At 46.7% G+C, this 18115-nt stretch overlaps 1 protein-coding gene across 7 annotated transcripts in view; it reads left to right on the top strand.

The window, feature by feature from the left end:
* Positions 1 to 8359: 8359 nt before the first annotated feature.
* LOC126458537 (leukocyte elastase inhibitor-like) overlaps positions 8360 to 18115 on the top strand; it is a 342121-nt gene continuing 332365 nt past the window's right edge. For all 7 annotated transcript variants that reach the window (XM_050095648.1, XM_050095646.1, XM_050095643.1 and 4 more), the window contains exon 1: positions 8360 to 8432. The gene's annotated coding sequence lies outside the window, so the exon portion shown is untranslated. The remainder of the gene's footprint in view (positions 8433 to 18115) is intronic.

The following is an 18115-nucleotide window of genomic DNA, read 5'->3' as shown; positions in this document are numbered from 1 at the left end:
CTTCCAAGAAGGGTGCGTACGAGACTTTGTCGCTTTTCTAACCCCATTTAAAGAAGCGAGTTTGGATTTGGAAACTGCAAAGATAACAACGCTGGAACGTGTGCTGCCGTGGTACAAGAGTCTGTTACATCATTGTGAACCAATAGACAGTGACAACGAGGTAAGAACACTTTCTACAGGTTACGATCCTTTATACAACTGTTGAATTATAAGAGTGCAGTTATGTACACTCCTGGAAATTGAAATAAGAACACCGTGAATTCATTGTCCCAGGAAGGGGAACTTTATTGACACATTCCTGGGGTCAGATACATCACATGATCACACTGACAGAACCACAGGCACATAGACACAGGCAACAGAGCATGCACAATGTCGGCACTAGTACAGTGTATATCCACCTTTCGCAGCAATGCAGGCTGCTATTCTCCCATGGAGACGATCGTAGAGATCCTGGATGTAGTCCTGTGGAACGGCTTGCCATGCCATTTCCACCTGGCGCCTCAGTTGGACCAGCGTTCGTGCTGGACGTGCAGACCGCGTGAGACGACGCTTCATCCAGTCCCAAACATGCTCAATGGGGGACAGATCCGGAGATCTTGCTGGCCAGGGTAGTTGACTTACACCTTCTAGAGCACGTTGGGTGGCACGGGATACATGCGGACGTGCATTGTCCTGTTGGAACAGCAAGCTCCCTTGCCGGTCTAGGAATGGTAGAACGATGGGTTCGATGACGGTTTGGATGTACCGTGCACTATTCAGTGTCCCCTCGATGATCACCAGTGGTGTACGGCCAGTGTAGGAGATCGCTCCCCACACCATGATGCCGGGTGTTGGCCCTGTGTGCCTCGGTCGTATGCAGTCCTGATTGTGGCGCTCACCTGCACGGCGCCAAACACGCATACGACCATCATTGGCACCAAGGCAGAAGCGACTCTCATTGCTGAAGACGACACGTCTCCATTCGTCCCTCCATTCACGCCTGTCGCGACACCACTGGAGGCGGGCTGCACGATGTTGGGGCGTGAGCGGAAGACGGCCTAACGGTGTGCGGGACCGTAGCCCAGCTTCATGCAGACGGTTGCGAATGGTCCTCGCCGATACCCCAGGAGCAACAGTGTCCCTAATTTGCTGGGGAGTGGCGGTGCGGTCCCCTACGGCACTGCGTAGGATCCTACGGTCTTGGCGTGCATCCGTGCGTCGCTGCGGTCCGGTCCCAGGTCGACGGGCACGTGCACCTTCCGCCGACCACTGGCGACAACATCGATGTACTGTGGAGACCTCACGCCCCACGTGTTGAGCAATTCGGCGGTACGTCCACCCGGCCTCCCGCATGCCCACTATACGCCCTCGCTCAAAGTCCGTCAGCTGCACATACGGTTCACGTCCACGCTGTCGCGGCATGCTACCAGTGTTAAAGACTGCGATGGAGCTCCGTATGCCACGGCAAACTAGCTGACACTGACGGCGGCGGTGCACAAATGCTGCGCAGCTAGCGCCATTCGACGGCCAACACCGCGGTTCCTGGTGTGTCCGCTGTGCCGTGCGTGTGATCATTGCTTGTACAGCCCTCTCGCAGTGTCCGGAGCAAGTATGGTGGGTCTGACACACCGGTGTCAATGTGTTCTTTTTTCCATTTCCAGGAGTGTATCTTCTCGGCAAATGAGAGAGTCTTCGTCAGTGTAGCATCACTAGCAAAGTCGGCTGTACAACCGGGGCGAGTGCTAGTACGTCTCTCTAGACCTGCCGTGTGGTGGCGCTCGGTCAGCGATCACTGACAGTGGCGACACGCGGGTCCGACGTATACTACCGGACCGCGGCCGATTTAAATGCTACCACCTAGCAAGTGTGGTGTCTGGCGGTGACACCACATTCCTCCCCCGCAAATCGGCGAACGGTTGTGTTATAAGGCTTCCGCCCGCCGTGGGGAGGACCCCATGTTGACGTATGCGACGAGGTGGGGAACCTAACTACAGGCGAGGCTGTGCCACCCGCACCCGGCCATACGGTCCGAGGGGAGCTAGGAAACGCCTGAAAACCTAGTCCAGGGTGCACGCCAACATGCGGTGTATGCGCCCGTAAAGAGACAGGAGGGGCCGTAGGGTCGACCTCCATCTGGTCGGGGCAGCCGACGGGCGAAGACGACATCTGGTCCGGAGCGGGCAAGAGTTCCATGTCGGAGGACAGCTGGTCACGGGAAGCGATCGGCGGCGCGTGAGGCAGGGAGGCGCTTGGCGGCTGCAGCGAAGCGTCCACTGCGGGCGGCGCCGGCGGGAGAACAGGCGGCGGCGGCGGCGCGTCGCCATGGGGCAAAATGGAAGGCAGCGTCGGTAACATCTGGGACTGAGGCGAGCCAGTAGACGGGTCCCCAGGGCGCTGACCGGACGGCACTGTCGCTGAAAGCAGAAGGGGAGCGGCAGAACGCGTGCGACGACAAAGGCGCAGCTGATTGAGATGCCGACGCACCTCACCAGCGGCCCCCAAAACCAGATACATAGCGCGACCGAGGCAGCGAAGAATGCGCCCTGCGAGCCAACGCCGTGAACCTCGATAGTTGCGATGGAATACAATGTCGCCTGGAGCAAAAGCAGAAGTCTGCCGCTGCACTGGAACCTGATGCGGCGGGTGCAGTAAAGACATCAAGGTTCGATAAGGACGACCGTGGAGCAACTCAGCCGGCGAGCGACCATCTCGGGGCTGAGAGCGATACGATGACAAAAAGAGCAACAACGCGTCCTCCCGAGAATGCGACTCTTTCATCTTCAACATCTGTGACTTGAAAGTCCGGACCAATCGTTCAGCAGCACCGTTTGACTGAGGCGAAAACGGCGCGGATGTCAGATGATGAATACCATTGGCCTTGCAGAATGACTGAAATACTGCGGACATGAATTGTGGGCCATTGTCGGAAACAATAGTCTGCGGAAGACCTTCAATGCAAAAGATAGCGGATAACGCTTGGATGGTGGCAGATGACGTCGTGGAAGACATCCGTACAACAAAAGGAAAATTACTGAAAGAATCGACCACAACCAACCATCGAGCATTCCAGAATGGACCAGCAAAATCGATGTGCAAGCGTTGCCAAGGGGAAGTGGCTTTCGGCCATGCAAAGAATTTCCGCGGTGGTGCGGATTGTTGTATGGCACACGCCATGCAAGAAGAGCACATATTCGTAATCGCAGCATCGATTCCGAACCAAGTACAGTGCTGACGAGCAAGTTGTTTCGTTCGCACTATACCCCAATGTCCTTGGTGGAGAAGCCGGAAGACAGAGGACTGTAACGAACGTGGGACCACGACCCTGGACTGATCATTATCAGAACGCAACAGCAAAACACCACGTCGTACAAAAAGTCTCTCCTTGTGAGCAAAAAATCGGCGAACCAACGGATCCTCGATCCGTGACTTTGACAAAGGCCATTGCGTAGCAACAAAACGCAAAACGGTAGCAAGGATAGGGTCAGCAGCTGTGGCTGTAGCTACACGACGAAAATCAATCGGAAACGATTCGACCACGTCATCGATTTCCGAATCAATGAACATGCAAGCAAGTTCGGAAGAATCGAATGCTCTATCCTCAGCAACAGGCAAACGGGGCAACGCATCGGCGTTTCCGTGCTTAGCAGTGGACCGATACAAGATATCGTAGCGGTACTGCGAGAGGAAAATAGACCAGCGAATGAATTTCTGCGCTGTACGCGGAGGTACAGGCTTGTTCGGATGAAAAAGTGACGTCAAAGGTTTGTGGTCCGTGATGATGGTAAAGTGACGACCATACAAGAAATCATGGAACTTAGTAACACCAAAGACGAGAGCCAAAGCTTCTTTCTCGATCTGTGAATAAAGTTCTTTGCGCAGACGAGAGCAATTTGGACGCAAAGGCAATAGGGCGATCATGCGATCCATTTTTGTGCGCAAGCACAGCACCGATCCCGAAATCCGATGCATCTACCATCAACAAAAGGGGTTTCTGGGGATCGAATGGCGTAAGGCAAGTATTTGAAAGCAACGCCGATTTCAACTGGCGAAAGGCGCGTTCGCATTCCGTCGTCCAGACGAACGGAACACCCTTACGGCGTAAGCGATGAAGCGGAGCTGAAATGGAAGAGGCATGGGGAACATAACGAAGATAGTAATTAATTTTTCCCAACACACTCTGTAGCTGCTTCAAATTCTGCGGCGAAGGCAAGTCCTGTATGGCACGGAGGTACTCTGGACTCGGATGTATGCCTTGTGCATTGATTATATGTTCCAAATATGGTAAGTCACGAGCAAAAAACACACATTTGTCCTTCCGCAAGCGAAGACCATTTTGTCGCAAGACCTGAAATAATGTCCGGAGATTGGCTAAATGTTCTTCTTCCGTCTTTCCGGAGATCACAATATCGTCCAGATAGTTTGCTGCAGTAGGGACCGACGCACAAACAGTTTGCAGATATTGCTGAAACAATGCAGGGGCGGATGCACACGCGAATGGCAGTCTTTTGAATCGGTACAAACCAAGATGCGTGTTAACCACCAAGACGTGCTGGGATTCGTCGTCCACTGGTATTTGCAAGTACGCATCTGCTAGGTCCAACTTCGAAAAATATTAACCCGGGCACCGTTTGTCAAAAAGATCTTCCGGGCGGGGTAAAGGAAAAGTTGCAATCACTAGTTGTGGATTCACCGTTGCCTTGAAGTCCACACAAAGTCTCAATTTTCCGGAAGGTTTTGGCAGAATAACTAAGGGTGATGCCCAGAGAGAAGCTTGCACACGTTCAATCACACCTTGTGATTCCAAATCGTGTAACGTTCGTGCGACCTCATCACGCAATGCGTGGGGAACATTGCGCACTCTGAAAAATTTCGGTTGCGCGTTGACTTTCAGTTCCAAATGTGCTTTATAGTTCTTAGCGCAACCTAGGCCCGGTGTAAAAATGTCTGCAAATTCTTCACATAGACGAGGAACACTGGCTGAAGGCATAGTCTGGTTCACTGACAGGACCTGATTGACTATAGACCTGTTAAACAACTGAAATAAATCTAAACCAAACAAGTTCACTGCAGAAGAAGAACGAAGAACGTAAAATGACACAAGTTTTGTTTGTCCCTTGTATGTTGCAAGAAGGCTGCACTGTCCTAACACAGGGATATTCTGACCGGAATAACTATTTAACTTAACATTTGCGGCACGCAACGGAGGTGTGCCCAGTTGTTTGTACGTGTCTTTATTGATCAATGAAACTGCAGCTCCGGTATCGAGCTGGAATGGTATCACGTGGCCATTAATGTCCAAGTCTACAAAAAGTTTATTGTCCTGCTGACGACAAGAGCGACTGTCTCGCGCAATTTGAACAGACACTGGTACAGAATCACTTGCTAATTGACGTGATTTCCGGCGACGTCGACGCACACTTTTTGAGGGACGAACACAGTCACTGTTAGAGAGAGTGTCACTGGGCGGAGTGGAATTAACTACATGAATGTCCATGGGCGAAGGTTCACGAGCCTGAGTATTCTTGGTTCGATTCCGGCGCGAAGCAAAGGGCCTGGAATGGTTGTTAGTGTCCGACCTGAGCTTTTTCTGGCAAACACTCTGAACATGTCCTTTTTTATTACAGAAAAAGCAAATAGCTTGGCGTGACGGGCAGCTCTCACGCGAATGTCTAGTAGCACACCACGGGCATGACTTCACTGCATTTGCGTGCTTGCGCGGGACACGTGGCTGCGCGGACGTGCGCGAGGGCTGTTTACCGTTTTGTGCAGCTCGCCCGGCGGGCCGGTTAATGTGACACACAGCTGGCGAAGTTGCAAATGATTCCTGAGCAAAGGCAAGTGTGTCTTGCCTATCCAATATGTCCATCACTTGTCGAAGGGAGGGATTGGCTAGTTTCAAAATCTGTTCCTTGATACGAACATCAGAAAAGTTCTGTGCAATTGCATCACGTACCATAGTATCTGAATAAGGGAGTCCACATTCAGACTCAAAAGCACAATCCCTAGTAAGGCCTTGCAAAGTTGCAACCCACTCCCGATTAGTTTGCAACTACATTGACAGATTCTTTGAAATATGCATCTAATGCAGACAAAATTTCGTCGTAGGACAGAGTTGCTACGTCGCGTCGGGGAAACAATTTCACTATCACTCTGTACGTCTGGACGCCGACACACGATAATAAGTGAGGCTGCCGCTCAATACCTTGAATTCTGTAGGCGGCGAGATGGAATCCAAATTGGCGTGACCACTCCGTCCAGCTTTCCATGGCCGCATCAAAATGCCGAAAAGGTGGTGCAACTGCGTGTTGTGGCTGCGTGAGCGGTGAAGCGGCGGCTGCCGCATCGTTTTGCATCGCACGTTGACCCTGGACGAGCTGTCCAAGGGCATCCAATAACGCCTGCGTCTGCTGATTCTGCAAGCGATAAAATTCGGACAGTACATCTGGAGATTGTGGCGAAGCCATGACACAATGAAAGCGAAGCAAGTATAAAGAACAAGACCCTTTTTGTACTCGTCGCCAAAAATGTTGTGTCTAGACAAGACAGCCTAGACACAATGTGAGGAAGCCGAAAGGCACGCGCTTAAACTCACGCAGGCTGGCGTGAGGTCTGAAACAGGATACGTAATGAATGCTATAAAGAAAAGTACGTAGCTTCTGGAATACTTAACTTTAATCCACAATTGTAGAACATCGCTCTTGATGATACATGCTTCGTATCAATTGATATTTAATACTGCGCCTTGCTAGGTCGTAGCAATTGACTTAGCTGAAGGCTATGCTAACTATCTTCTCGGCAAATGAGAGAGCCTTCGTCAGTGTAGCATCGGTAGCAAAGTCGGCTGTACAACTGGGCCGAGTGCTAGTACGTCTCTCTAGACCTGCCTTGTGGTGGCGCTCGGTCTGCGATCACACAGTGGCGACACGCGGGTCCGACATGTACTAATGGACCGCGGCCGATTTAAAGCTACCACCTAGCAAGTGTGGTGTCTGGCGGTGACACCACACCCACCTTTTTGCAGTTTCTTCAGTTTTAATCTACAGTTCATAACCAACAGAGTGTGGTCAGAGTCCACATCTGCCCCTGGAAATGTCTTACAATTTAAAACCTGGTTCCTAAGTCTCAGTCTTACCGTTATATAATCTATCTGATACCATATAGCATCTCCAGGCGTCTTCCATGTATAAAACTTTCTTTCATGATTCTTGAATCAAGTGTTAGCTATGATTAAGTTATGCTCTGTGCAAAATTCTACCAGGCGGCTTCCTCTTTCATTCCTTACTCCCATTCCATGTTCACCTAGTGCGTTTCCTTCTCTTCCTTTTCCTACTATCGAATTCCAGTCACACATGACTACTAAATTACCGTCTCCCTTCACTATCTGAATAATTTCTTTTATCTCATCATACATTTCTTCAATTTCTTCGTCATGTGCAGAGCTAGTTGGCATATAAACTTGTACTACTGTAGTAGGCGTGGGCTGCGTGTCTGTCTTGGCCACAAGAAGGCGTTCACTATTCTGTTTGTGGTCGCTTACCCGCACTCCTATTTTTTTTCAAATGGCTCTGAGCACTATGGGACCCAACATCTTAGGTCATAAGTCCCCTAGAACTTAGAACTACTTAAACCTAACTAACCTAAGGACATCACACACATCCATGCCCGAGCCAGGATTCGAACCTGCGGCTGCAGCGGTCGCACGGTTCCAGACTGTAGCGACTAGAACCGCTCAGCCACTCCGGCCGGCGCAGCATTTCTCATTTCATTTCATTCTGTTCTGTGCAAAGAAAGGCAGCTCGTTTCGTGTTATCGCACAATAGGGGTGAGAGTGTCACTGATATGATACGCCACTGAAACGAAGGTGGTTTAATTTGCAGCGAGATCTATTTACGAAATTTCAATCACCAACTTTCTCTTCCGAGTGAGGAAATATTTTGTTGACACCCACCTACGTAGGGAGAAATGATCATCATAATAATAAATCAGAGCTCGAATGGAAAGATTTAGGTGTTCCTCTTTCCCACTCGCCATTCGAGAGTGGAATGGTAGAGAAGTAGTACGAAAATGGTTCGATGAACCCTCTGCCAGGCACTTAAAGAGTCTCTTGTATTTTGTGGAAACTGCGTTACGAACGACCCTATCCTGGAAATAGGAGATAGAAAACCGAAGGTGCTGGAAGAGTGCGTCATTAGCTTTCTGTGAAATGCCGGCGCAGAGAGGATGTGCTTATTGGCTGCCTGTCCAGGGCTTTCCCGGCTGGGGACGTCGGCCGTTTTACACCGCCGCTGACCTTCAGAGACCAGAGAGCGCGTGATTACAGATGACGTCATCCGTGCCTCCGGACGGAAAAAGAACGAGTTTGCGATTGGGTACACTAGCAGCGCAGCTTCGGGGAGCCCCAGTCCACTGCCGCAGCACAAGCGAGCTGGTGAACATCCGCAGCAGGAAAGGTAAGCCCGGCTCTGAACAACACAGCCTTGTTACCTACTGTCACAGTCCGCGCTCCACGACAGTGATCAGCATTCACTACAAACGAGTCACTATGCAGCGGGTTTTGTCTGTATTCATTACATTTGGTATACAGAATAATTCCAAACATGTCGCTTACTGAATTCCGTTATTTGATGCTTCCTGGCGATTTTTTTTTTTTTATGGCGACTGTAGCCATGTATGGAAGTGAAACATGGACGATAAATAGTTCGGACAAGAAGAGAATAGAAGCTTTCGAAATGTGGTGCTACAGAAGAATGCTGAAGATTAGATGGGTAAATCACATAACTAATGAGGAGGTATTGAATAGGGTTAGGGAGAAGAGGAGTTTGTGGCACAACTTGACTAGAAGAAGGGATCGGTTGGTAGGACATGTTCTGAGGCATCAAGGGATCACCAATTTAGTATTGGAGGGCAGCATGGAGGGTAAAAATCGTAGAGGGAGACCAAGAGATGAATACACTAAGCAGATTCAGAAGGATGTAGGCTGCAATAGGTACTGGGAGATGAAGAAGCTTGCACAGGATAGAGTAGCATGGAGAGCTGCATCAAACCAGTCTCAGGACTGAAGACCACAACAACAATGACGAGGGTCTTCAAAAAGTGAGTTACGCATCATTATGACAAGTCAATTTACTTGTATTGAAAACTGCACGAAACATCAAAGTGAAGCACATACATGACACTATTTGTCAACATAGTTTCCAAGTCTCTGTAAACGAACGACCGGAACGTTCTACTCACTGGGGTGCACTTGTTATCACTTGTTATCCGTATCGCAGAAAAACTGTTCCTGTAAGAAACCTGCCAGATGTGCTCCCTGTACGTCATTGAATTTACACTCAAGTTCGAAAAAGAAAAACGCGTTCATATTCACACGATGCGTACATTAGCATGTTCAGCATTTCAATAACCTCGGCTCAGCATGTGTCCTGTTTTCAAATGGCTCTGAGCACTATGGGACTTAACATCTGAGGTCATCAGTCCCCTAGAACTTAGAACTACTTAAACCTAACTAACCTAAGGACTTCACACACATCCATGCCCAAGGCAGGATTCGAACCTGCGACGTAGCAGTTGCGCCGTTCTGGACTGCAGCGCCTAGAACCGCGTGGCCACCGCGGTCGGCTTGTGTCCTGTTGCCTAGTGGGCACAGGGTCAACCATGACCCCTGATAACTTCTTCCACGCGTGAAGGCATCGATGCGTATAAGGCGCGAATGGCGACCTGTGATATAGCCATTCATGCTGCATTCACTTTGTTCCAAAGTTCATCTATGGCGGTGGGCATTGGGTCACAGCACTGCAGCCGTGTGGTTAGCACACTGGACTAGCTTTTGGGCGGACGACGGTTCAATCCCGCGTCTGGCCATCCCGATTTAGGTTTTCCGTGATTTCCCTAAATCGTATCAGGCAAATGTGGCATGGTTCCTTTGAAAGGGCACGGCCGACTTCCTTCCCCATCCTTGCCTATGAGACCGTTGACTTCGCAGTTTGGTCTCTTCCCCCGAAATCAACCCAACCCCAGCCCAACTGCAGCCGTCAGTTCACCATATCACACACATTTTCGATTGGCGACAAGTCTGGTGACCTGGCGGGCCAGGCCGAAAGGGTGACATCATGAGACACCAAGAAGTCACGTGTTCGTGCAGCAACATGTGGTCGCGCATTGTCTTGCTGAAAAATGTCGTCTTGGGTGCTGTGCAGAAAAGGGTGTGGCTACGGATTGCAGGGGGTCATTCACGTAAATCATACTGGTCACAGTACCCTGTTCACGCATCAGCAGTGATTTGTGGTTGTACCCAACAGCACCCCACACCGTAAGGTCTTGAGTTGGCGCTCTATATCTTGTGCGAATGCAGTCACTGTGATGCCGCCTGTCTGCGGCGAACCAAAATGCGGCCATTGTTTTCGAACAAACACAACCCGGATTCTTTCGAAAACACTATCTGATGCTATTCCTGTCCCCAGTGACGGTGTTCTACACTATAGCTTATAACACTACCGTCTGCTACTGTTATACTCTAACCTCAAAGCTGGCGGCAGTTCGTATAATGAAATTATTTTTATTCAAGCAATTGTAGTATAAAGAAGCAGAGCAGTGTTACCCTCTGAGAGGAATTTTGTTATATTGACCGTGTTGTACCTAATGGAGGTGGCTTATCGGAAGTGAAAGTGAGAATTACGTAAATATTTAAACAGTAACAAACAGTATTTTACCTATCTACACTGTTCAAAGAATAAGGAAAACGGTCGCCAGCATAATTAGGCAAGAGAATGATTGACATTCTTGTTCAAGTAAATAAGTATGAGTAACTTTAACGGACAAACACAACCTATACTTTGCCACACGCGAGTGCAATGAACTCTGGCACCTGAATACAGTATGTTCAGATTAAGGTTGGAGCTAACAAATCAGAACAAACTATTTGCATAATTATAACCTTATAACACTACATAATATCACTTTCAGTGCTTATTCAAACTCAATGGTCTTTATAATATTACTATTAATATTCACTGTAGAATCATAAATTGGACATAGGTTCAGTATTACTTTTCAAAAATTTTCCTAGCTGACATAAAATTGTAAATGTAGTTCACTGCAAAATTATGAACTGGTCACAGGTTAGGTCTCTCTCAGCTAAATACTTCTCTTTTTAGAATGAAAGTTAAATGGAATTCACTAACAGGTTACTTCTCACTGTCTTTTGAATGAAGAAATTATTGTTTTCATAAATAGTGGTCTTTCAATTAGCTGTTATTTATCATGAGCATAAAGGATAAACTGTGGATCCTATCACACTATTAATATGCACTTTCAATACACAAAAGAAGCAAGTGCTTAGCAAGTATGAGTATTTAACCTTCCACAATTGCAGTTTTAAACTTTTACTACAGTGAGACACAAAACTGACATATTTTTAAGATACTGACTCACCTTTTGCGATTTACAACAGGCAGCAATGTGATCATTTACTAGCAAAACTTTATAAGCCTCAGTTTTAAGAACTTTTAATTTTGAAGTTGGCAACAACATATTAATTATCAGTTTTAATAGGAAAATTATTTTCAGCAAGCATCATTTACTTTAACTCACTCTCTTGCCACATTAGCTTTAACTTTCTTTTTACTATGTTCAAGAGGCAGTAATTAGTTAAAACACTAGGCTTTAATGTCCTTTCAATAAGGAAACTCGGTAATCACTTTAGCTCAAACGGAGAGGAACCTGAGAGGTGTTATGATAAGAAAAAGAAAATCGAGGTAGGTACGTAAATTCAGTTATAAATTACCTTATATTTGAGCACACTAACACATCCAATAAGCTGATCCTTCACTGTACATTACTATGGTGTTCCATTACAGTGACTGCGCAGTGTGGTGGCGATTGCATGTTGGTAGGTGGATTTGCAGGTAGAATTCCTGGACCCTGTCATTTCTTGGTGGCGATGATAGATACCAATTTCAGAATAGTTCCAGCTCTTTATCCATCCATCCGAGGCATTGGAAAGCGTCAGGAAAAGCCTCTCTCGGAACCAGCACAATATACAACTTTTACATGGGCAGTTCACAGTTTGGTTTACATGGGCAGTTCACAGTTTGGTAGCTCGTTTCCGCCTGACTCTTAATTCCACCTTTTCTACCTAGGCCAAACACAATTTGTGAGCGCTGCATGCTTCCGTTCCCCAGGGGAACCACAACACCTTTTACATACAAAAGAACCCTAAGTGAGGATCAGCAATTACATAACAACAGCCAAACATATTAATTAAATCAGAACATTTGCACATATTGGTATTTCGAGAAAAAATTATTTAAACAAAATTATTCAATCTCAAAGGTAACCATAGACATTAAGTGAGAAAGAAAAACATATCATTTGCTCATGTCGTATATATTACATAGGTCAAACTTCTCACACTCCAAAAGACATCAAGTTTATAACAGAGAATATAATAAACACTTCGATGGTATGGATTCAATCCAACAACATTTACAGAAACTCAACGATGTAATATTAAATAAAACAAAAAGGCAAAATTAAGCAGTAGAGCAGTAGAGCTATGGTGTTACAAGCTGTCTAACATGTTTCTATTAAAGGTAGACGGAGAAGTGGACGACACGCACGTAAGCCACGTCGTAATAATCGGCCACGGTCTCTCATTCCTGATAGTGTACGATGCGTTACACTTTTCCACTGTTACGCCAGAGCTGAGGAAGACATAAATCTGCCGCGCAGTGCTATTCGGATAAGGTGTCTACCTTCTCCGGGGGGAGGGGGGCGTCTGGGTGGTGCGACCTGACCAGTATCGTCGTGTTCTACTGCCCTCCGTGATCCATTCTGCACACACCCGTTGCGCAGCCGAAACACTTCGTCCCATACGAGCACCAAGTTACCGGATGGATGCATCACATTCTCGCATGCCAATAATGCGCCCTCTTTCGAACACTCTGATTTGACGGAACAGTTCGCGCATACGTCTACGAGGGAGCCTGCACGTCTGCTCAAGTAACACTTATGCATTACCTTCGGTTTATAGCGACAACGAGAGGCAGGCTCATTTTACCGGTAGGTGGTGTTGTGCCGCGGTATCGATGTTGACCTTGAACCCGCGGGCCTCAAAAGCTAATCATTTCTGCAGAACATACTAATGTACATTTTATGTGTACATGAACGTCCTGTAGCTAGTAGTTCAAGGTGTTCTGCCTTTTTCTGAAAATGAGTGTATAGAGATGTGTTTGGTTTATGAGATATATCTGATGACGGAATGTGTATTCTAACAGAAATTCGCTCCTTGGTCACGGAAACGTTCAAGAACCACTGTGTGAACATCTTTGCCATTGGAAAATCTCTCTCCCCGTCCCCGACGTTCTTTCAGCTTGCCGACTGTCTGGACATGGTGGTCTGTGATCGATGTCGATGGTCTTCCTTCGCGATCGGCACCATCCACGGCGGTGCAGCCTTCATCTACATCTACATTTATACTCCGCAAGCCACCCAACGGTGTGTGGCGGAGGGCACTTTACGTGCCACTGTCAGTACCTTCCTTTCCTGTTTCATTCACGTATGGTTCGCGGGAAGAAAGACTGCTGGAAAGCCTCCGCGCGCGCTCGAATCTCTCTAATTTTACATTCGTGATCTCCTCCGGAGGTATAAGTAGGGGGAAGCAATATATTCGATACCTCATCCAGAAACGCACCCTCTCGAAACCTGGACAGCAAGCTACACCGCGATGCAGAGTGCCTCTGTTGCAGAGTCTGGCACTTGAGTTTGCTAAACATCTCTGTAACGCTATCACGCTTACCAAATAACCCTGTGACGAAACGCGCCGCTCTTCTTTGAATCTTCTCTGTTTCCTCTGTCAACCCGACCTGGTACTGATCCCACACTGATGAGCAATACTCAAGTATAGGTCGAACGAGTGTTTTGTAAGCCACCTCCTTTGTTGATGGACTACATTTTCTAAGGACTCTCCCAATGAATCTCAACCTGGCATCCGACTTACCAACAATTAATTTTATATGATCATTCCACTGCAAATCGTTCCGTACGCATACTCCCAGATATTTTACAGAAGTAACTACTACCAGTGTTTGTTCTGCTATCATATAATCACACAATAAAGGATCCTTCTTTCTATGTATTCGCAATACATTACATTTGTCTATGTTAAGGGTCAGTTGCCACTCGCTGCACCAAGGGCCTATCCGCTGCAGATCTTCCTGCATTTCGCTGCAATTTTCTACTGCTGCAAATTCTCTGTATACTACAGCATCATCCGCGAAAAGCTGCATGGAACTTCCGGCACTATCTACTAGGTCAATCAAATTGTTGGCGCCAATTCACTCGGCTGGACGCTGCACTGCATTTGGTCTATACACCGCCAGAAGATCACGTTAATCTGTATACAATTTAGAAGTTTTTACCACAAGAATCGTACTGTCTCGCATCCATGGAGTACGTTTGCAGTTGCAAACCATTTCGCTCCCACACTGTGATGTACCTGTTATCCGTACTGCTACAGAAGTATGTCTACAAGAAGAGCAGCACTTTTGCTTTCTTCTAACAATGCGTTTCTCTTATTGTACAATGCTCCTATCGTGGGAGGATATGTGCAACTTACTTTCTGTAGTATGTATGTTTTTTTAATCTCTACATTGTTGTTGACGATAACATTTCGGAATTACTTATTCGATGGAGGAGTTGTTGTCGTTTCAGAAATTTGTATGAATGTATGATTGCTCGAAGGAAAGTAAATATGTAGGAGGGTTGGGGTTGGGTTGTTTTGGGGAGGGAGACCAAACAGCGAGGTCATCGGTCTCATCGGATTAGGGAAGGACGGGGAAGGAAGTCGGCCGTGCCGTTTGAAAGGAACCATCCCAGCATTTGCCTGGAGTGATTTAGGGAAATCACGGATAACCTAAATCAGGATGGCCGGCCGCGGGATTGAACCGTCGTCCTCCCGAATGAGAGTCCAGAAATATACAGACTCCTGTTGGTTGGATTTTCATTATGCCTCTACCTGTACTCTGTGCAGTGACATAGCTAGGTAGTTTGGCACCCAGCGCGCAATTTTGACAACCCCTCCTCCGACAGCCTCCCCCCCCGCCCCCCCCCCCTCCTTCTACTAATCCCACAAAAACATCAAATAATCTTTTTGAACAGGCAACGTTTTGGTACTAGTGGTTATGTAATCAACGCGTACTGTTAACTACTTTGAAAATAGTTTTTATGAATGGCAACAAATAAGTTAAACGGATTTTTATTAATAACAAAGTATAGCTTATTAATAGTGAAGCAGGTCAAATAACCAAAAATTTCGTTAGTGATATGTGTGTATAACATGCAGCTTTCTTCCTTTCATCTATTTTTCGGCAAATTATGAATTTACATCATCAGAATCGATACTTTTAGCTACACAAGTTTCTGAGTCGTGCTTGTCTCATAGTGCGCCTAAGGTAATTCTTAATTAGTTTGAATTTTGGAAAAGTCCTATCAGACGACGTTACCACAAGACAAACTGTTAATAAAAATGCTAACTCCAAAAAGAGATTTGGAACTGGTGCAAAAAATTAGTATTGAACGATGAACTGTAAGAATCTTAAAAAATCCGACCAAAAGCCTCTTCTTTTGTAACTTGCAGAAATCAAATTCGGCGTGGAATTCAGTTTCTTACGAAATAAGAGAGCCAAAAATCATAAGGGCCCTGTGGATGAACTGTTGTCTTGTTATTAAAAGCTTGACTGCAACATGTCTCAGAAATATACTTCCTTCGTGCACAAGTGCACAACTCTGTTTGTTCCCTGAAAATTGCGGACCAGTTCCTAACGAACGCGGTGAGCGGCTTCACAAAAAGATTTCAGTCATGTCGAAGAGCTATGTAGGGAACTGGCCTCTTGATATTTCGATATACGACTGTGGGACTATTCCGGGGATGGTCCAGATATAACTTATGACCGATAAACCAAATTCTGGAAAAGTCAGTTCAGATCATTGATGATGATGAAAGTGTTTCTTGTAGTCTGTCTAGCGGTACCTACCGTTATTTTCTTTATGGATTAATGGATAATAGATAATTTCTAGAAGAAACTGTAAAAACACGGAAAATTCTTCAGTTTCTTTTGTATTAATGCAGTAATTTTGTGAGTTGATGTGTATTGAAGTTTATAAGTGCAACTGTTCCATATTATTTGGGTGAAACTTCACCTTAGGGATTCACAATTATTAACAAGTTTTCTTTATGGAAATTTTCAAGTGTATATTGCTACTGAAATCAACATGTATTGGCATATTGGTGGCATAAAACAGGCCAGGTATTTATGCAGCTGTAGTTAGGTATTTTTAATGGTTATTTTTCCTCGCATTACGTATAAATAGATGTAGAAAACCTGAATACAAGTAACTTCCAAATTTTAAATGAAAATTAGTTGCACAGTGTAATCAGCGGTGCTACACACACCTACTCTTGTTAGGTTTTTCCTTGAATATGCTGTGGAACGAGGCTCATTTTAATACATTTAAAGAGAAACTCTCGCTCAGCCAAGTTCACCGTGAATGAGAAAGGGCGCAGGTGTTGTTTACAAAAGAAGTAACAGAACGAATGCACGGATTTACACACCAATATCACTAATGTCAATATGTTGCAATATCACAGAGCACTTTCTATGCACAAATATTACGATGTTCCTTAGGAAAAGAAGTTTATCTCCAATAGAACCGATTTACAAAGAATCGATCGGATGAGACACAACTTGCTTTATTCACACACCATGTGTTGCATAGGGTAGAACAGGGGAACCTGTTAAATCTATTTGCCTCGTGATGGCTGGGTGTTGTGTGCTGTCCTTAGGTTAGTTAGGTTTAATTAGTTCTAAGTTCTAGGCGACTGATGACCTCAGCAGTTGAGTCGCATAGTGCTCAGAGCCATTTTTTAAATCTATTTTCCTAGATTTCTGACAGCCCTTCGACACGGTAATATATCGTCGGAAAAGAAAACTAAGACACTATCATTCGAGATATCTTCACAGATATATTGTTGGGTTCATGAATGTCTGATTAACAGTCCCCAGTGTGTTATACAGGACGGCTAATCGGCTATGTTCATCCTAAACGAAAGTGACTTTACCTGTGTCGATGAAAAACGGTATAGAACCGCTAATGTAATACACAAACTATCAGAGTTTATCAGATGAGAACAGCAGAGCTATTGTACTATTCTACACGAAAGTATCGTCGTAGGGCAATCGTAACGAAATGTAGAAAGACTTGAACAAAACTTCCACTTGAGGCACGTAACGGCAGCTTTACTAAAATGTGGATAAATGCAAGATAATGCCTATAACAGAGAGACGGAACTCAGTATCACCCGATTACAAAGTGAGCTGAAAATTTACAATATTGGTCGCGTAGATACACAATTAAGGGCAATATTAAAAAGCGAAAGCAAATAGGACGAAAAAGTACACTCCTGGAAATGGAAAAAAGAAAACATTGACACCGGTGTGTCAGACCCACCATACTTGCTCCGGACACTGCGAGAGGGCTGTACAAGCAATGATCACACGCACGGCACAGCGGACACACCAGGAACCGCGGTGTTGGCCGTCGAATGGCGCTAGCTGCGCAGCATTTGTGCATCGCCGCCGTCAGTGTCAGCCAGTTTGCCGTGGCATACGGAGCTCCATCGCAGTCTTTAACATTGGTAGCATGCCGCGACGGCGTGGACGTGAACCGTATGTGCAGTTGACGGACTTTGAGCGAGGGCGTATAGTGGGCATGCGGGAGGCCGGGTGGACGTACCGCCGAATTGCTCAACACGTGGGGCGTGAGGTCTCCCCAGTACATCGATGTTGTCGCCAGTGGTCGGCGGAAGGTGGACGTGCCCGTCGACCTGGGACCGGACCGCAGCGACGCACGGATGCAGGCCAAGACCGTAGGATCCTACGCAGTGCCGTAGGGGACCGCACCGCCACTTCCCAGCAAATTAGGGACACTGTTGCTCCTGGGGTATCGGCGAGGACCATTCGCAACCGTCTCCATGAAGCTGGGCTACGGTCCCGCACACCGTTAGGCCGTCTTTCGCTCACGCCCCAACATCGTGCAGCCCGCCTCCAGTGGTGTCGCGACAGGCGTGAATGGAGGG

Source organism: Schistocerca serialis, chromosome 2 (assembly GCF_023864345.2).
Source record: "Schistocerca serialis cubense isolate TAMUIC-IGC-003099 chromosome 2, iqSchSeri2.2, whole genome shotgun sequence".
NCBI lineage: Eukaryota > Metazoa > Arthropoda > Insecta > Orthoptera > Acrididae > Schistocerca > Schistocerca serialis.
This window is presented reverse-complemented; position numbering and strand designations above follow the sequence as displayed.